Source organism: Rattus norvegicus, chromosome X (assembly GCF_021556685.1).
Source record: "Rattus norvegicus strain SHRSP/BbbUtx chromosome X, alternate assembly SHRSP_T2T, whole genome shotgun sequence".
NCBI classification, from domain to species: Eukaryota; Metazoa; Chordata; class Mammalia; order Rodentia; family Muridae; genus Rattus; species Rattus norvegicus.
Window position 1 is genome coordinate 112,628,446 of NC_141554.1, and position 21,662 is coordinate 112,650,107.

Here is a 21,662-nt window from a genome sequence, read left to right on the forward strand (position 1 = left end):
TGGGTGGCAGGGTTGCTGGGTCGTGTCTTGGGAGAATCTTTCCCCAATTGTCAATTTTGTGTTTATTTTTAGTTGTGACCCGAGCCAGTTGCTGCGCCTTTAAGCTGCTTTCCCTTTCGGGGAAACCGACGCCAGCACTCGAGGGTCGAGAGGCGCGGGAGAGGCTCCCCCCCAACCCGGAGTTCTGCACTCCCCTCTTTCCTTCCTCCTCCCCCTCCCCCGCCCCTTCTCCCCTCCCCTCCCCTCCCCTCCCCTCCCCTCCCCTCCCCTCCCCTCCCCTCCCCTCCCCTCCTCGGCCGTCCGGCCGCCTCGGCGCAATCCGTCACCTCGCAGCCTGCCGCACTCCTGGAGCGAGAGAGTGACGAGCGAGCCACGGAGATGGTGCCGCCCGCGGCGCAGCCATGGAGCCCGCCCGAGGAGCCCGCGCGCGCCGCTGCCAGCCTGTCCGCAGCCCGCTGCCTGCGCGCCAGCTCCCCGCGTCCCGGGCCAGCTGCTGCCGCCCCACCAACCTCCGCCCGCCCCACCGCCCCTCGCCACTGAGCCCCACGCCCGTGCCGGGCTCCGGGGCACCGGCGCCCTAGTCCCGCCGCCGTCGCCGCCGCCTCTGCGCCGCCGCTGCCGCGCCGCCGAGGCGGAGGAGGAGAAGGAGGAGGAGGAAGGTAAGAAGCGCGCTGCTTCTAGGGGGGCGCGCCCGCAGGCTCAGCCTGGCCAAGGGTGGGTCGTGACTGTGGCGGGTCGCCCCGGTCCGCCTCGGGGGTCGACGGGCGCTTGGGCGCCCCCGGGAGACAGGGACAGGGTTGGGGGAGCCGAGCGTCGGGCCGCCTGGAGTTTGCGCGGCCGAGGGGAGCGGCGGGCTGAGCACCCAGTGCTCGGTGAGTCTCGGGCTTGGCGGGCTCGCCTTGGCCGCCCCGGGTGCAGGGTGAGGAACCCAGCGCAGGGGAATGCAGCGCGTTCATTATGGAGCCTTTGTGTGCGCGCTGGGGCTGTGGGCACCTTTGGGAGAGCTGGTGAGATGCGGGGCCTGGCTGCTGGAAGGTGGTCACTTAGCCAGGGTGTCCGGCGAAGCCCAAGCCCTGGGGATGCCAGAAACAGCTGTCTGAAGCATGTGCGTGGTTCCTGGGGCCATGTTCACAAGCGGACACAGACGCACACTCTCACGCACACATAGCCGCACCACATTCGCTGCGCTCAACCACAGTCACCCCCATCCAAAGACGAAACATACAGGCGCGCTGGCGCGCGCACACACACAAACACACACAGAGGCAGACACACACACATACACACACAACACACACCTCTGGACTTGCCTTTCCACCGGGATGCTAACAAAGCAGTCACCAAAACATATGCAACTACATGCACCCCTCCAGCTCTGCTGAAATGTGTACACACACACTCCTTCCCAGTCTGGTGCTTTGGAGCTTGGTGTGTGTGTGTGTGTGTGTGTGTGTGTGTGTGTGTGTGTGTGTGTGCATTTTCTCTGAGTGTCCCTGAGAAACTACATGGTAACCGCACATTACTGCAGATCCAGTACCTGCTGCTCTCCACAAATACACACAGACACACACAGGGTAAGGGGGTGCAGAGAAAGAGAGAGAGAGAGAGAGAGAGAGAGAGAGAGAGAGAGAGAGAGAATGCCACCAGGGCCCTTAAAACTCCCTCCTGGGGAAAAAAAAAAGCACACCCAGGTCTTATATTCGGGCCCCTTCATACCTGAGCAATTGGATACACACATTAAAAGGTCTGCACAGGCAAATGTTTGATACTTTTCTTAAGAAGCAGGTGGTAACCCCCTCCCCACAGCTGCCACTAGTAAGCGTTTGGTTACAGTGAAGGGTGAATTCTGACAGGCTTGCCCCTCCCTTGGCATCTTGGCCCAGCTGCAGAGCCCTGAACCTGGGGGGGGGGGGGGGTCCCTCAGCATCCTGCAGCTCTGGGGGAGGGCGGGGCTGTCTCTGGACCGCTGCCCAAGGGAGAAAGTGCTATAAGAGCAAGGTTCCCTTGGGGGCGCCCTTTTCAAGAGAGGGTGGGGAACTCTGCTGACTCAGAATAAAGCACCAAGTGAGTATTATTCCCAGCTGGAGATGGGGTAAGCAGTGTGCACACTTTAACCTAGGGGGTCCCTCATAATGTGTCACTTTAGCCCAGGAGCCTGCTGCTGGTCAAGCTCACTGCGGGAGAAACTCAGTTCTCAGCTTTCTGGGACCAGAGAGAGTGAGCAAAGGAGAGAGCTTTTCCTGGGAAGTCTTCAGTGTTTCCACTGATCAGAGGGCTCCAGCAGAAGCACCCTCAACAAAACAACACTCGGTCATGCCCAAGCAAACATGCTGCGTCTACTCAATTTCATGTCTTTTTCCTCCCATGCTAGGGAACCAATTAGTAGGTTGGCCTGAGGATTGAAGCCTTAAGGTGAAATAAGACGTCATGTGTGTGTGGAGAGGGAAGCAAGGTTGGAGGAGCAAGGACTAGTGTGTCTGACTGATTTAAGTAGAAACACGGAGACTGTAGCCCAGGGTAAAATCGTGACAGAGATAGCTTCGACGTCAGAGCCCCTTTCCTCCTCCCGCCCCTCCCGGACTGCTCTGAGCTCCTCTGAGTCCCTTCCCCCGCCCCCTTAGACTATTAAGGCGGGGCTTTGCTCCGTTCTCTGTCAAAACTGATGACAGAATCCGCGCCAGGGCAAGCTGTTAATAGCTGATAGGACTTTGCTGCCTATACCTCACAGGTAACATTTACCATTTTAAAAGGAGGTAGAGGAGTGAGTCTTTGGTTGAGGTTTTGCAAGCACCTGTGGCAGGATCCAGGCCAGAAGCATTTGTGGACAGTGTCGTTTGCTGTTTGTTTGTCTATGTTAGAACCTGAATTGTTCAGGACATATGTGGGGGGGGGGCAGAGGATACATTATGGAGGGCTTTAAGGCCCACATAGAGAAGATTCAAATGTATTTGAGAGGCATTTGGGAACCACTGCAGGATCCTGAGAAGGGAGGGGTATATGATCTAAGCAGGAGAGACACACTGCTGTGTGTGTAGATGTCACACCCACCACCACAACTGCCTTGCAAGTGTGGGCTGAAGGCCACCAGAGAGAGAGAAAAAAGCCTGGCAAAAATAGGGGATGGGTGTTTTGGGCTCCTGGCTCTGGACATATTGCAGATCTGCGCTAGCCTGCAGAATGGCCAATATATGGGCCCGAAGCCAGCAAGTGCCCCCATATGCACAAGCTAATGATGTCTTGGTATTGCTGGCTTCAGACAGTGCAGTGAAGCTTCTGCTACCCTGAGAGAAAGGTCTGGAAACTCTTAGCAGGCGGCAAACTCCATTTTGAATGAGGCAGGGGATTTGCCCCACCCCACCCCCACCCCTGGTAAGTGATTAAGTCCACCCATCTCAAGAAGTGAGGTGCATGGCGTGACTGGGGGATTTGCTAGCATCACCCTCCTTTTTAAGGACTAGTAGTAGATTGAAAAGTGCAACAAGAAATCTCTGGGACTGCAGACAACAGCTGTGGGCTAGGAGAAACACTGGAGTTGAGAGTGTGGGGCAGGGGGAGGAGTTAAAATGAAGCAGCCTCAAGGAGAAACAGTAAAGGAAAACACTGGACCAGTAATGCCTCACTACAGTAATCCCAAGACAGCTCTTGGAGGGAGCATGGCTGGGTGCAGGACGTGAGAAGTACCTTCCCCTCCCACCCATCCCCACTCTGCATAAATGACTGGGCTCCAGGGTTACTCTGGCACAGCACCCTGAAGGGACAGCACAGATGCAAAGGAAAGGTTCTCTTATTCTTTCTGAGCCTCCAAAGTAATTGAAACCACACACACACACACACACACACACACACACACACACACACTCACTTGCACATACACAAATTACACACAATTTTCTCTCTCTCCCTTTCTCTCTTCCATTCTCCCTTCCTCCATCCACATATCTGGATTAAATTTGTAAACAAGTAGCCCAATAGAACTGGATCATAGGGGTCCATACCTTCCCATGGAACCTAGCAATCACTTCTCAGAGGAGGGACTAGGGTGGTAACTATGGATGCTGACCAAAGACCATGAGCTAGCTACACCCAAGTCAACGTCAATGAGCCAGCCTTGAAGCCATTAGCATTCGCAGCAGAAAACTCTGATCTGCCTTCTCTTTCAAGGACTTCTGTTTGCCTCCTTGCCATAAATTCAAAAAGATAAACATTCTCTTGTGTTTTCTGCAGCCAACATGAAGCATTCTCAAAAATGAGCTGAACCTTGCCACCTGCAGAGAAATCCGAAGACTAAGGGCCATGGGACAGGGGTGGGAAATGGAAGAGAAACTGGCCATCCTTTTTTCCTTTTCAGACCAGGAGCACCAACCTTACAGTGGAACAGTAACAGCCTAGCGCATTGTAGTGCCTTCTCCCTTCTAGTCAGAAAGTGTCTGAAAATCGTAATGCACATATGACATAGCAACAGGATTAAAGAAAGGTGGATACCTGCATAGATAGACAGACAGACAGACAGATAGACAGACAGACAGACAGACAGACAGACAGACAGACAGATAGATAGATAGATAATACATACATACATGCATGCATACATAAATAGATACATAGATACATAGATAAAACATACATACATATATAGATCATACATATATACATACAGACATATATATATATAGGGAGAGAGATAGGTCAATCATACATACATACATACATACATACATACATACATACATACATACATAGACAAATAGATGAACAGATGGGTAGAGAGATAGATCTATTTTTACATTTGTGTTAATGAATCTAAGAAGAAGCAGGTGTGTGTCTTGCATCAGTAGTAACTCCTCTCTGAGCACCAGTGTCACTGACAGTAGCCACACTGTCACCCCAAGCTATTGAAAGAGCCATTTGCCTGGTTATACTATCTAGACCTCCTTCTACTCATGTGACCCTTCCTTATTCCTCTCTCTTTCTAGTTCCTCCTCCTCTCCTCAGATCTGTGTGGCCCTTTAGCTGAGTCGTTTCCCATGTCTTTTCTGGTCTAGACACACTGCTGCATCAACACTTTACCCTTGGGCTTCTTTCCTGGCTATTCAGTTGTGTAGCACAGACTTTCACCTCCCTCTGAGGTCTGCACATGTACCCACAGTTACTTGCTGAATGACTCACCTGACTTAAGTGGTCTGCCATCATCTTAGACTTAACATTACATTCCGGATTCACAAGCTGACCTCATTCACTGCCAACAATGACTGGCTCTTCTGACCTTCCTGTTACCACAAGCCTTCTAGTCTCCCAACCTAGAACCCCAGACCACCTCTGACTTCAGCCTCCGCCCCTATTGGATGCCTATCCTTCACCAGTCTCTTTCTCTTCCCACCTGGGATATACACCCACTGCCAGATTAATATTCAAAATATCCATTATTCATTGACACGTCTGGTCTATGTGCTTGAGACTGATAGCTGATTGCCTGTGGGAAAATCTTTAACTTCCTTAGCATGACATTGAAGGCCTTCCTTGAGTTGGCCCCATCCTATGTACTCTTCCAACCTTATTTCTCACTTTTTATCCCCATCATTGATTCTCAATTTTTAATGTGTCTCAAAATGACTTCAGGGCACTTATTATAATGCAGCTGCCTGGGCTTCTGAGTCAGTAGGTCTGGCAGTTGGAGTCCAGGAATATGAATTTTAACAAGCTCTCCCAAGAGGTGCTCCATATGGATTCTTGAGTCCAGGCACATTCTCCAAAGCATGCCTTATAGACAATCGTTGCATTTGTATGTGTCCTGCCGCTCCCTTACCAGGAAAGTCTTCTCTTCACCTATCCAAATGACACCATACTTGTCCTTTGACTCTACGTGCAGTGTGAACTCTACATCCTCTGTGAAATGTCCTCTGATTACTGTACTAAAGGGATTCTCTGTCTCTCTCTGTCCCTCCTGGCCATCTGTAAAATGTGTTTGGTGACTACATCACTGGGACACTCCACTAGCACAGCTTATGGGTCTTGTTTACATTAGGACTTCAGTGGATTTAATATTTTTCATCTTTTGTTTTTGTTCTTTTGCCCTCAAAGCTTGCAAGGCCTAACACATACCAGGTGCTCAATCGGCATTGTTATATTGGATTGGGTATTTGTTGATTCATATGAGGAGGGGATTTATTACATCTCTTCACATGTATCAGTGCAATAAACAGCTGTTGAGCATCTATTAATGCAAGCACGGTGATGGCTGCCATGGAGAATCGAAAGAATAAAGAGGATCTTTGTCCTTATTCTTGGTCGTCTTTGTTTTTATATCGCATGCTGCACCGAAGAAGCAATTAATGTTGACCGAGGTGCTCAGCGGACTGTGGGGCACGTGAGTGAAGTAATTAAATTCAGTCAGAAAACACGTGAACAAGGACATGAAATAGTTGTGCCTGGGAGGAAGAGGCTAGGTACGCACAGTAAAGCTAGAAGGAGGACTGGAGTACAGTGAATGAGTATGTTTCCGTCTTTACTTCTGAGCATTCTCAACCTCTAAAGAGGGGGAGAGAAATATAATAATAATTCTCATATAATCATTATCCGCATTCAAGCAATCACTGGGATTTGGCTAGGTTTGCTTCATCTATCCTTTCTTTCACAGCAATATTTGAGAAGAAATTTCAACCGTCAGTCACGTCATTTCACCCCTACTGTAGCTCTTAACAGTAAGCATGTTTTTCTTACATAATCACAGTACCGTTCACAGGGCTGACAAAGGTAACAGTTTTTTTTTTTTTTAGTACTCATTACCCAATCCTTAATTGTCTCAAATTATTATGTACTTGTTGTACTTGTTTGAGTCGAGATCCTAGAGAATTTCACTCATTGCATTTGGTCATTCTGTCTTCGCAGGCCCTTTCAACAGTCCCCTTTCTGTGACTTGTCAGAGAAACCAGGCCGGTTGTATTGCACAGCGCCCCACATTCTGCTTTGCTTTTTAGCATCCTGCTTGGGCTTCTTATTGTCATTTCACCTGGTTATTAATCCACCTGGGAATTAATTCTTGGCTTCATTAGAGTCACATAGGATTCTTTTTTCTTTTTGTCTTCTCCCCACCTCCATTCAGTAGATTAAAATGGACTCATCCCGGAAATGAGGGGTTGTTATAGTAGCCAGATGGAAACAGAATGAAGGAGATAAGTAGAGTTGGAGACAAAGGAAACTGATTTACCTACCAATGACAAGTGAGTGAGGAAGAAAGAGGAATGAAAGATGATTCCAAGGCTTTGAGTCTGCATCACTGAGAGAATAGGGACGCCATCATATGTGAAGAATGTGTTTTTAATGAGAGCAGCAGGAATCAGGGTTAGATTAAAGGAGGAACTTTCACACAGTAAGAAGCCATCTGCTGTTTTTTCCAGATAACATTATATTTCCATGAAAAAAAAATTTTGCTCAAGAGTACAGCTTAGATATTTGGACCCTATCAAAAAAAACTGAAAGGCACTCCTTATTTTTAACAAACCAATTAAATCTTCAGCCTCACAGCCTTGAGAAGGACAGTATGCATACCTCTGGGTAGAGAGCAATGTTGAAATACCCTGTAAGGATCAGCCTGTCTCCCATAACATCATGGGTTTCTGAGTCATAAGACTTGGGTAGGAGAGTAAATGATTCCAGCCCTTTGGTTTTCTTATAGACTCAGCAGGTGAGCACAGCTCAAGAGCCCAAGACCTCAGACTCCTTCCAGGAGATAGAAGTCTTCACACCCCACCCTTTCTCCATCCAACATGGAGTTTGTGTAGACCTCAGTGGACCTTAACAACAGTTTAGGTCAAGGTACAAAATTGCCCAGTGGCCCCAAGATCGTTAGTAGGATCCCAGAAAGCACCAGGGTTATTTAGCTATTGGTAAGAAACATGATGAGGCTGCTGAATAGGATCATTCTTATACACATACTCTTCCTCTGCCTTCTCCCAGCTCATTCTCTCTCTCTCTCTCCTCTCTCTCTCTCTCTCTCTCTCTCTCTCTCTCCTCTCTCTCTCTCCCTCTCTCTCTCTCCCTCTCTCTCTCTCTCCTCTCTCTCTCTCTCTCTCTCTCTCCCCCTCTCTCTCTCCTCCATCTCTGCCTGCATACATTTATTCTCTCCAGTTAATCAAACAGTGGCCCTTGCAGCCCATTGTGTCGCTGATTGATCACTTAAGCAGAATTATTGATTGCCCAGCAAACCTTAGAAAGTAGGAGTATTCAGAAAGCTGGGATCTGACAGTGGGTTGGCTGCTGAGGCCTCTCTGGAAGCTTCCACTGCTCTGCTGCAAGAACATTTTTAGGAAGGGGAGGGGAAGCAGAAAAGGGGGATCCTTAGAGGGTCTTCATTTATATTTTCTTCCCTTCATTTGGAGGCAAGGCAGGGCAACAGAAGGTGATGATGGACTCCTGGGTCTAGCCCTATGTTAAAAGAGAAAAGCAAAGACCTTGCCCTATAGAAATTTATAATTTATCAGAAAAAGAATTCTTAATCAGAGGAAGCATCTACAAATAATACAAGACGGAAAACAATAGATGTCACATTATTTACTCTAAAGAGGAAATACTATAGGGCTTCAAAGTTTAGAGAGAATGAGACTGTGGGCTGGAACAGAAATAGAAGGTTTTCCCCAAAGAGGTTTAACGTGAGTTGGCTTTTACATAACATTTGAGACTGAGATGCCCGACTAAGGGAAAAGCAGACTTTCAAGGGGGGAAATGCAGGGAGGAGGCTGAAGGGGGGACCATCGGGGAATCAAAGAAGGGTTAAAGGAGATCTGCTTAGAAGGAAGGCTGGGAGTGGAGATGCCCTATGTCTGCAATGCTTGGCTGGGGAAAGAGCCCCCAGATTTGGAAAGGCTTTTGATGTTGGAAGGAGGAGACTGAACTGGGAGAATTCAGGGGGTGGGGGGCAACTTGTTAGATGCTGTGGCAATTCAACTGAGAGCTGGTGGTGGGGACTGTAAAGAGCACCAAATCAAAACAACCCTGAGATTTCACCTCACACCAGTGCGATTGGCTAAGATCAAAAACTCAGGTGACAGCAGATGCTGGCGAGGATGTGGAGAAAGAGGAACACTCCTCCATTGTTGGTGGGATTGCAGACTGGTAAAACCATTCTGGAAATCAGTCTGGAGGTTCCTCAGAAAATTGGACATTGAACTGCCTGAGGATCCAGCTATACCTCTCTTGGGCATATACCCAAAAGATGCCTCAACATATAAAAGAGACACGTGCTCCACTATGTTCATCGCAGCCTTATTTATAATAGCCAGAAGCTGGAAAGAACCCAGATGCCCTTCAACAGAGGAATGGATACAGAAAATGTGGTACATCTACACAATGGAATATTACTCAGCTATCAAAAACAACGAGTTTATGAAATTCGTAGGCAAATGGTTGGAACTGGAAAATATCATCCTGAGTGAGCTAACCCAATCACAGAAAGACATACATGGTATGCACTCATTGATAAGTGGCTATTAGCCCAAATGCTTGAATTACCCTAGATCCCTAGAACAAACGAAACTCAAGACGGATGATCAAAATGTGAATGCTTCACTCCTTCTTTAAATGAGGAAAAAGAATACCCTTGGCAGGGAAGGGAGAGGCAAAGATTAAAACAGAGACTGAAGGAACACCCATTCAGAGCCTGCCCCACATGTGGCCCATACATATACAGCCACCCAATTAGACAAGATGGATGAAGCAAAGAAGTGCAGACCGACAGGAGCCGGATGTAGATCGCTCCTGAGAGACACAGCCAGAATACAGCAAATATAGAGGCGAATGCCAGCAGCAAACCACTGAACTGAGAATAGGTCCCCTATTGAAGGAATCAGAGAAAGAACTGGAAGAGCTTGAAGGGGCTCGAGACCCCAAAAGTACAACAATGCCAAGCAACCAGAGCTTCCAGGGACTAAGCCACTACCTAAAGACTATACATGGACTGACCCTGGACTCTGACCCCATAGGTAGCAATGAATATCCTAGTAAGAGCACCAGTGGAAGGGGAAGCCCTGGGTCCTGCTAAGACTGAACCCCCAGTGAACTAGTCTATGGGGGGAGGGCGGCAATGGGGGGAGGGTTGGGAAGGGAACACCCATAAGGAAGGGGAGGGGGGAGGGGGATGTTTGCCCGGAAACCGGGAAAGGGAATAACACTCGAAATGTATATAAGAAATACTCAAGTTAATAAAAAAAAAAAGAAATACCCAAATTAATAAAGATGGGGAAAAAAGAAAAAAAAAAGAGCATCAAATCCAAAGGGTATCTGAAAGATTGGTGTGACAAGTGAAGCACTGACACTTTCTCTTAGCTGGGTTTTACCTCACTTATTTCATCTTCTTAGCCTTAGCCTTTACCTACTCTTAGGCTCTGCATGGGCCAGAATGCCATTGGAGTTCGGATGGCAAAGGGATAACGGGTTAATCATGCCACAGGGGGGAAAAAGATTCGAAGAGGAGCCTTCATTGTTAAGACCTAAAAAGGGAGCCATGAAGAATCTGGCTGCAGAATCATATAAAGATGACAGCTAAGCCGAGGTGCAGAACACTTTGTCTCCCCCCTGCCCTCCCCGACAAAGAGGTCAGAGGCCGGGACTACATAGAGTCTGCTCTGTTTCAAGCCTAGGACCTCTGAGAGCTGTTGGGAGTAAGATACATGGTTGAACTTCTGGGTAGAATCGGTTTGAAAAGTCCTCTGAGCGCTTGGGAATGGTCCCAGTGGAGGTCACACCTGTGCCTGGGTATGGCAAGAGCTGCCACAGCACTTTGATGCCAGCTGGAGCCCTGGTGTTCCAGCTGGTGTGAAGAGCTAAGTGAGGAGTCCACAGGTGGGTGAGAGAGTGATGTGAAAAGCCTTTCGTTTCCCCCACCAGTCTTCCCCTGCCTGTCCAACCTGCTGAATGTCAACTCTGGCCAGTTGCCTGTGCCAAGTCCCCTAGCTTTCTTTGCACTGTCGAAAGGAGGGAACTATAGACAATGTGGTATGCGTGAGGTTTTAGCCCTCTTTGTCAGGCTCTTGTGAAAGGTTATGACACCTTATAAAGATGAATAAGTGGAGCAGGTCTGCCCAGTCTGGAGATTCCTAACCACCAAGGGAACTCTGCTTTGGAGGCAGGACCACCCAGCCAAACAGGCCTGTCTTTGATTTTTCTACAAATCCACTGGGGAAACAGAGGAACAGATGGCTAGACTGGTGGATGAGCACATGCACGCACACGCAGGAATGTGCGCGTATACACACATGCACCGCAGAGTCTGTCAACCAGCAGCTCCCATCACTTCCCTGCTGAAGGTTTCCGTTCAGTGTTTTGGTTGCTGATTTGAGCTTTGGGGGTGGGTGGGAGGAGGGTGGCTGAGAAGTGGGCAGGTGTCCAAATTGAAAAACGCTTATGCAGGTGAGGGCCTGGGAAGAGAAAAATACAAGTCGCTGACTAGGACGGTTATCATGTTTATTACCTTTCTCATGGAAAAACCCACTGGAAGCTGATTAAAGGAAAGGGAACGGTGGCAGCAACTGGCTTAAGATCGGACCACATCAGTGTGAAGGTGTCCCCATTTTGAAAAAATATGTTCTCATGGTTTGGCTCCCTTTGTAATATACGTATTACAACCTACTATATATTAACATATATTACAATAATCGTTCTGCATATCATTCTGCTTTTCAGCTGGACCCAAGCAAGTTAGTTTCAGATGCTTAAGTATTAACACAGGGGAAACTGAAGTGCCTAGTCGAATTTAAAATGAGACTTGTCTCGAATCCTACATGAACATGGCCAGAAGTCTGCACCTTGCTGTTATGAGTTGGGCTCAGAGAACTTGCCATGTCACGTGGTTGGCAAGGGTGTCACATGTAATGCTGAATCTGTTGCCACCATCAGTGAAATCAGACAATTCAGGTATGATTAATGAAGCAAATGTTCCGGATTCATCGCGTTACCTACAGTTACCTACATTACTGTACATACCTAATAAGTACAGAAATCGGAAATCGCTCACTGACAGAGATAAAAGGGGAAAAACAGACCCATCAGCTTGCTGCCTCTGCACACTTTAGAGGCTGCCACCCACAACATCCAAATCAAAGCTGGCAGTTAGACCTACTGTTTTTCCTTTCTTTACCCTTGCCCATTATGGGATTATACATATAGCTTGTCTTGGTGAAATTCTAGATGATTGATGAAAATATTCCAATCTAACCTTTGACCCAGGTCCCAGTTCCATTTCATTATTACATATATACATATATATGTAATACATGTATATATATATATACATACACATACATACATACATGTATACACACACTTCAGGATATATGCAAATATATTTACATTTATTTATTTATTTATGTAGGGGTACATGTGCCATGGCACGCATGTCCACTCAGAAGACAACTTGCAAGAGTTGGTTCTCTTACCATCCTGTGGATTTAGGGGATTAAACTCAGGCCACCAGGCTTGGTGGCAAATGCATTTACCTACAGAGCTATCCTGCTGGTCCTTATCAGCATTTTAAATTTACCACAGCTAAAACCAAATTCAGGATCTCTTTTCCAGCCTTTCTCTTCATCATCACTTGCCAATAGCCCAAGAGTTGAGCCTTGGATCCATCCCTGCTTTCTTCTCTTTTTTTCTTTTTTTCTTTTTTTTTTTTCCGGAGCTGGGGACCGAACCCAGGGCCTTGCGCTTTCTAGGCAAGCGCTCTACCACTGAGCTAAATCCCCAACCCATCCCTGCTTTCTTAACCAGACATTCACTAGCACTCTCCCACGGCTATCCCATGAATCTATCCTTTCTTAGCCATTATTATCATTGCCCTAGACAATCTCTCATAAGCTCACAAATAGATTGCTACATCAATCTCTAAATAATCCCTTTGCATCCATCTCCCTAAACCCTGGGCCTTTCTTCCAGTGCTGCTACCCCAAAGGATCTCCTAAAGATATCTTTCACATGGTACTCCTAGGGGTTTCATTCTCTGGTATCCACAGCCTGCCTCCCACAACAGCTGGAATTCAGAGTTTGCTTGGATTTGGATATGGTTTGAGTGTGCCCTGCCACCCATCCAAAGGGCTTCTGTGTTGAAATTGAATCAGTCCCCTTTCTGAGGTATTCATCCCCACTGTGAGGACACAATGTGACTATGGTGTTTAGAAGTGGGGCATTTATTTAGACATTGATTAGGATTTAGTAAGTTCATCAGGGCAGCACCTCAGTGAATAAATGCTGATGACTTAATGAGGATAGAGGGGAAAGGGACACACACACACACACACACACACACACACACACACACACACACACTCCTTTTCTCTTGCCATGTAATAATACTGTATCACCTCAGATCAGATTTTGGCCAGCAAGAAATCTATCACCAGATACAGGCACTTGAACTTAGAGAACTCTGAACTAAATAAACCTCTTTTATTTAGAGAATAGCCTGTCTCTGGTATTTTGCTCTAGCAATGAAAAACACTGATGATTATACATTAGCATTATTTTAAAAATCATTGTCTAACATTTCTCACTCCCAAGCTCCCCTCTTTTCTATCTTCTCTCTACCTTTAGTGTACCTCACTTCTGGCTTACTTCCTTCTACAGTTTTGTTTCTGCTGTGTCCTTTGCCAGCAGTGACCAATATTTGCATCATATCCCATACCCAATGAGCTGGAATCTAGCATCTGCGGTGACGCCTTTCCTGACTATTCTAGCCCTTATTAGCTGCCTCTTCTTCTTTAACAACAGCTTTCCTTGACTATAAAGTAATACCTATAGGTAATGGGAAACTGAGAAAACACTCAAATATAGAAAAACCAAACAAGGCACCCATAATTCCACCTCTGTTTGGAACCTGAACACATTCAAGCTCCAGATTCTACTATCTTATATGCTTCGATTTTTCTGTATTTACTTTCCTCCCCAGCTAGGGAGTGAACTCTCCCGGTATGTGTCCTCCAAGGTATTACAAGACCTCAACGAAATCTTTATATGCATTATTCAGGGTCTAGGGCTACCCATTGTTGAGGGAAGAAGGGGCCATATTTAAACAGCTGGACTGGAGGTTTCAAACTTTATGAAGCCATTATGGTACTGCACCTTCCTCTTCCACATAAGACAGAAATGGACATCAAGAGAAGATGGAGAAGCCAATATACACAATGCCCTGGAATTTGGAATCAGTTTCTTTTTTTTTTCTTTTTAAGATTGTATTTTAATCACAGCACTTGTAGTCTTTTCCCTTTCTTCCCTCCAAATTCTCCTATATCCCCTCTCCACTCTCACTCTCTTTCAACACACACACACACACACACACACACACACACACACACACATAAAATTTTCTGTTCATTCTGTATGTTATATGTTTTCAGGACTATTTTTATACTGTTCCTTTTTTATTTTATGTCATTGTGTTGGTGTTTGTCTGTATATATGTCTATTTGAGGGTGTTTGGTTCCCCTGAAACAGGAGTTACAGAGCCTTTTGACCTGCCATGTGGTTGCTGGGAATTGAACTCAGGACCTCTGGAAGAGCAGCCAGTGCTCTTAACTGCTGAGCCATCTCTCCAGGCCCTTGATGCTATTTATTTACCATTTTAGGAAGCCTCTAGTTTCAAGGTTACTAGTCACAATGAGCTTTTCCTAATGTGTGAATTAACCAGCAAGAATCCATAATTATCTCCTGTGTCCAATATATTAAATTGGAAACCTTTCTTCCTGGACAGAATAGTCAGCTTACCATAAACTATAGTGAAATACCTGAAGCAATTACCTTATAAAGAGAGAAGGTTTATTTGGCTTAAGGTTCTAGAAACTTCAGCCCAAGCTTGTGTAGCTTCATTGCCTTGGCTTTTGAAAGAACAGCACACCCTGGAGTACATAAAGGAACCATGAACCAAGAAGCAGAGTGGAGGGGTGAGATAGAAAGGGAGAAAGACAGGAAAAGATGGAGGAGTCTCATAATCCCCTTTCAGGGCATAAAAGCCTCCCATAAGACCCTACCTCTTAAAGGTCCATTGACCTCTTGGTGCAGCCACCCTGGGAACTAAGTTTTTAATGGACCTCTGTGAAAACAGTGCCCATATTCCAACCACAGCACTTTCAGGACCATCTTTTCCAAGACAAGGTTTCTTTGTGTAATTTGGCTGTCCTGGAACTCACTATGTAGACCAGGCTGGCCTTAAACTCACAGAAATCCACCTGCCTCTGCCTCATGAGTGCTGGGATTGAACCAATACAGCCAATATGCAGTAGTCTCAAAACTGATTTGAGAGCAATTTGCTACCTGTCACTTCTCACTTCAGCCCTAGATAAAGCTCAGCCTGGTTCCCCTACTGGAAGTAAGTGCTGCCCCATCTTTCTACCCATGTTCACTGTACTTCACAACCCCCATCAACAGATTCTGCCATTGACCCCGGACTCGGTCCGTTTTAAAATATTAATATGTACTTGCTATTATATTCTTATATCTGAGTGTTCCCCTGTTATTTCCTATGTATAAACAGCATTAAGCAGAAAGTGTGCTCTTGCCACTTCCTGAAATGTATTTCATGATTTCAAAGACATAGTTTGAGCCTTTCTGAAAGATGTGTCTTACTATCGGTAGCCCACTGTCACTTAATTGGCACCATTTTTCCCTTTCTTAAGGAAACCTGGGGTGGAGAAAACAACCATGTTGCTCCTTGCAGCTGCCAGCAGCTTCTTAGAGTCAATGAAATGCAGTACCAACTTATTTAACCTCCGTGAGGCCAGCTCCTTATCTCCAAAGTACCCACCTCAGAGAGCTTTGTTGTGAGGATTCAAAGATAATATTTATTCAGCACTTAGCAAATGGCCAGCACTTCGGTGGAGACTCAATAAATGTTAGCCATTGTAATTTCCCAACTATATAAACTATAAACCCCTCAAGGGCAGGGATATGCTTTTTTCCCCTTCTCTCTTTCTAGCAGATGGTCTGTTGTGAAAGGTGGAAAGACACTTTCCTTCCCGAAAATATCTCCTCTGTTAGACTGCCAAACAGTCCAAATTTCAACATTAATCACTCCTCTGTGTTAAAGCATTATCTCCAGAAGACCTCTGTTAAAATGCAAATATGTCACTTGGGAAAGTAACGCATTAATTCATTAGCATTCATGATCCCATTAGTGCAGATTAGTTTATCAGATTAACTTAGCTGTCACCAGGCAAACCCTGAAAGCCCTAGTGATGGGGCTGGTGAGATGCAATGATTTAAGGAGGGAAATGAGTGAGAGGTTAGACCTTCCTGAGTTTCTGGCTACCCCTGACTAACTCTTTCTTGCCTTTTTGAGCTTTGATCATGGGTGGGATTCTGACAGTTGTCTGCAGTAAAGTAGGATGCACATCAGTGATACGACAGAAACACATGTGAATAGGAGAGGATAGCAACAACGGGAAGCCAGAAGGGACCAGAGGAATCACCTAGTCTAGTCTCCCTCTCAAATATCTCTCATCAGCAGAACGTTATGTGCTCCCCAAGATTCCCCAAACTATTGTTAAAATCACATTAGAAGATTTTGGTTTTGTTTGCCTTTGGTTTTTGCTGTTGTTGTTGTCGTTGTTGTTGTTGTTTTAAAATAAGTGTCACTATGTAGCCCAGGCTGGCCTCAAATCCCTGAATGCTGGGACTATGTGTATGCACCACCATGTCTAGAAAAAAACCTTTGATATGGAACAGAAAACACTCTTGTACTAACTTCTTCTTTCCCTCTCTCTCTTGGCAGTCTCTTTACTGTTATTTTAAGCTGGTTTTTGCCATGTAGTCCAGGCTGGACTTGAGCTCGCAATCTTTCTGCATCGAACTCCAGACCGGTGGGATTAGAGGTAGGTGCCACCAACCTTAGAAACAACAGCCACTTTAAAACTGTCTATGGTGGTTTGAATATGCTTGGCACATGGAGTAGCACTATTGGGAGGTGTGGTCTTATTGGAGTGGATGTGGCCTTATTGGAGGAAGTGTGTCACTATGAGCATGGGCTTTGACACCCTCCTCCTAGCTGCCAGGGACAGTCTTCTCCTGACTGCCTTTGGATCAGAATGTATACTTTCAGCTCCTGTAGCGCCTTGTCATCCTGGATGCTGCCATGCTTCCTGCCATGATGATAATGAACTGAACCTCTGAACTTGTAAGTCAACCCCAATTAAATGCTGTCCCTGTAAGAGTTGCCTTGGCCATGGTGTCTCTTCTCAGCAATAAAACCCTAACTAAGACACTATCCAAATATAACTAGCCCATTTTCTCAATCTTATGTGTCTTTTTATTTTTTTTCTCTCATGGTGGGGCAAATGCTAAATTTCCCAGTTTGCTTAATGAGTCCTTTTGTGGCATGTTTCCACAGTCAAACCTAGAGGCCTATGGACTTCCTGAAGTTTTGTGTGCAACTTTGCCAGTAGTCTTTGCGTGTCTTATCCCAGAAGCTACAGCTCTCCATGGGGTCTACATCCTAGAAAAGATCCCAACCATCAGCCTGACAGTGGTTTAATCATTTCCCTTTGGCAACACTCTAATCTGTGAGGCTGCTCTTCAGGGTCCTTTATAGCACTGAACATGGTACTTTTGCGGGCTCTGAGCAGCACTGAGCACAGAAGCCAGGCAGCTTGGATTAGCAGCCTAATCAAACCTTTGGAAATCTCAGTGTTTAGCAAACAAAAATCTCTTTTTCTCAGGTAGCTAGGAAATCCCTGCCAGGATTACATCTCTGTATTTGTGTCATTACTATAACTAAAATGATATGGGTGGGAAAAAAGAATTTTGAGGGAAGAAGGATTTATTCTGACTCATGGTTTCAGGGGCTTTTCAGTCCATTTTGGCAAGGAATGTATGGTGGTGCTCGTTGCAGCAGGAGCATGTGGCAAGGACTCCTCATACGAGAGCTGGCCCAAAGCAGAGATTTTTAAATATTTTAAATTGTGCATACATGTGCGAGGCTGTGGGTATGTGCATGTGAGCATAGGTGCCTGTGGAGTTCCCTGGAGCTAGAGTTATAGGCCAATTGGGGTGTGAGATTCCAACTCACTCCATCCTCTGCAAAAGCAGTACACATTCTTAAGGGCAACGCTGAGCAATCTTTCTCACCCCTCAAGCAGAATCATGCTCCACTCTGCTCCAGTGTTTTTCCATCTACCTGCCAGGTCCTACCTGCTAACGGTCCCACATCATTTTAAAAAAGAGTCCCAGGGGAGGGGCTAAGCAGTCACATTTTTAACATGAGCTGGTGATCACAGGACATTTAGATTGAAACAATAGTAGTCACCTTACTCAAGTCTAGGCACCTTAGTGCCTATTCTACCCAGCTTACTAGTTGAAGAACACCGCAGCTATTTCAAAGGGAGCTAGTGGATGTCCCTGGTGGGGATCCATCTAGTTAGGCTGCTTTGTAGGCTAGCAGAGGAGCTGTGTGACTAAGCACAGCCCTCGAGTTCTCCCCTGTGTCTCTATTTGTCTGATTCTGTTCAACTGGAAAGCAGTGATTAATTCACAGAGCCATATTAGAAGACCTCAGGCTCAGGGAGAGGCTATGCTTACAGGAAGCTTTCTAAAGTGAAATTTGGGGAACTACTAGCATTATTGAAGAACAATGTCACAAAAGTCAGATGCTTTCGAAAGGACTAGCTATCATTTGATATGAAAAAGGAATGTGTCAGGAAAGCATAGTTCTCTCTGTCTCTGCGCTCTCTGCATATGTGTGCCTCAAGTAGCCCCAAAACATATTAAGTGTAGATGAGACCTATAGAATATATTTGGTAAATGACAATCGCCTCTGTGACAAAGCAGAGGTACATCACTGGGGTCCTTTTGTAACTAATATCTTCCATATGGCATCATAGCTGATCCAATGTAACAAACACTGTTTTCTCTAACCATTGCAGACATTGTTTTAGGTTTGGGGTTTTAAGGACTATTGAGAAAATTCAACTAAGTTATATGACAGTCAGATAAGACGCTCTGATTCCCTACCTGCAAGAGTCTCTGGAGAAGTATGTTTGAGAAATGCTACATACCCATTTTAGAACTTCCAAATGCACACTGCCATATCAAAGGCTCTGAGAAGACCTGTTATAAAGAAGCCTGTTGATGTCACTTAAGGCTTCCAATATCTGTTTGTCCACTGATCACCATCCTCTTCTCTTCATCCTTTAATATACCATAGTAATGGCTGTGGAGAATGCATCTTTCAGCCACAACACCACCCTCCTATTTCATACCTGAGTACACAAATGCCCCAAGCATTCAAGAATCTGCACAAATGAGACAGGGAGGGGTGAATTTTGTTGAAGGAGCTGTTGAACGAGGCTCATGAGACAGGGAGAAAGAGCCTTAAAATGGAGTTGAGAGCAAGAGAGAGGATGCTGCTGCAGACCAGATCCCTCTACCTCACAATTTGCTGCTGACCAGTCCCAATAGATGGCATGCTTTTGGTCCTGGGCCAACAATGGACAGCAAAGCAGAGTGGCTTTGCCCGGGCATGGCCCCTGCAGGGCCATTTGTGGTCATTGGCTTCTCAGCTGGGGCCTTTCCACTTTCATTCCCCGCACTGCTGATCGCCATCTCCTTCCCCGAGCCTCTGGCACATTTTCAATTTCTCAGTCTACTAGTTGATCCATTTCATTTGGGTCTTGTTCTTTCCCTTTTCCTTTCAGGGAGACTCAGGAGACCTCTGAGTTCACTGCTGCCAACTAGAAGTCTGAATAGAAGGAAGGGGTGGGAGAAAAGCCATGGACAAAGGGCGAGGCCCATTTTGCAGGGCTTGGGGCTGCTTTCTTGAGGCCTCTGAGCAAGAATGATCTTTTCTGTGGCTATCCTCAGGATTTGAGGAAGTGTCACCCATACTTCTGGAGGTAAAGGAATCTCCAACCGGTCTCCAAGAAAATATAGTACTAGAGAAGCCACTCAGAAAGGACGGGGTAATCAATCCCAGAGGTTATCAGGCAGAAAGAGTCCCGCTAAGAGCCGTTGAAATTGACTGAGACAGACATACAGAGAGACAGACAGAGAGGCAGACAGATAGAAAGACACAAAAACAAAGAGACAGACAGAATATGCAGAGAATATGTAATAATGCCTGTTTATGAAGATAAACAGTTAGGATTTTTGATGTTTCTTGACTAAGGAGGTCTAGGGGGACACAAGGACCTTTGCAGAGGTGTATCAAGATCACAGATGTGACTTGTCACTGGGGAGAAGAAATTCAATTGCTGTAGTGCGGTAGCTATTTCACCATCAATGAAATGAATTAACTGCAAGGAGATGAGACAGCCTCATTTTTTTCTATTCAGGGTGCAAATATGGGGTGGGGCATATATACATGTGTGAAGAGTGGCGTGTGAAGACTGAATCCACCACCTCTTCCCATTGCCAACAGCCAGGAGGCTTTGATGGTACTGATAAAGCCTCTAGGATTTGTTCACGATGTTCGAATGCCTCTAACACCAGTGACTCAACGTCCTTGCTAGGCAGTTTATTCTGTCACCTAACTGCATTAAGGTTAGGAAATGCGTTCCCACCGTACACTAGATTCTTCTATTTTTAGAGATGAAAAACCTAGGCTCACTGTGTTCTCTTTCTTTCTCTTTCTCTCTCCTTTGTGTTCCCCCTCCCCTTCCTTTCTGTCTCTTTCCCTCCCCCCTCCCACACAGAGGCATGCAATAGTAGCCCCATATTCCTACACAGACACCCAGAGTTTTCTTTGCAGCTTCAAAATACCCTGGTTATCTTACAATTCTGACACCACAATGCTTCCTTCTGCTGCAGGACCAAGAGTTCTTTTCAGACATACTTACATAGATAGGCTTTAGCTTGACCCATCGGTATGACCTTCTATCCTTTCATTTGTGCTCTCTATGCACCACTGAAAAGATTCCCCACTACCTAGATATGGGGGATTTAACAGCACCTCTTACTTGCCACCTTAAGCTTCTCTTGATAACATCTTCAGGAAGGTCTAGGTTAGAATTTGGGGCAGTAGAAACATCTATGCCCATTGTTATTTCTTTCAACCCTTGGCAGCCTGGCCAGGAGTGTAGTGTGATTATAGGGCTGAAGATGCTGAGACATAGGAAACACATCCCAATAATTTGACTCAAAATCATGGTCTCGGACTTTACTGGGTCTCTGGAACCACTGCAGACTATGATGTGGGCTTTACTCTGAAAAGAAAATGCACAAAGTCACAAACTTCCTGGTGATTTTTATCCCCTCTTAACCAACAAATACTCCTTGAATACTTCTTATGTACCAGGCTCTGTTCTAGATAGTGGGAACACAGTGGCCTTGGAACAAACAAATGCAATAGCAGCTTATGTTGAAAATTTAACAAGGACCAGCAAGGTGGCTCAGTGAGTAAAGGCAGTTCAGATCTGAGGACCCGAGTTTGAGCCGCGTGTGGTGGAAGGAGAGAACTTACGTGTATGAACACACACACACACACACACACACACACACTTTAAATGTAATAAAGCCGAAGTAAACAAATAACTGAAGATGAAGTGCTTTCCTAATGTACAAGAGAACTTAGTCTCAGTCACCAGCAGTACAAAAACAACAGTAAACACATAACTAATCACTATTATAATACATTTTAAATGCTTTTTTTAAAAAAAGGAAAGAAACACAGGACCATGATAGAAAGTAACCGGGAA

At 45.9% G+C, this 21,662-nt stretch overlaps 1 protein-coding gene across 1 annotated transcript in view; it reads left to right on the top strand.

The window, feature by feature from the left end:
• The first annotated feature begins 279 nt into the window (after window positions 1-279).
• Frmpd3 (FERM and PDZ domain containing 3) overlaps window positions 280-21,662 on the top strand; it is a 149,667-nt gene continuing 128,284 nt past the window's right edge. Inside the window, exon 1 of the mRNA XM_087601009.1 lies at window positions 280-659. The gene's annotated coding sequence lies outside the window, so the exon portion shown is untranslated. The remainder of the gene's footprint in view (window positions 660-21,662) is intronic.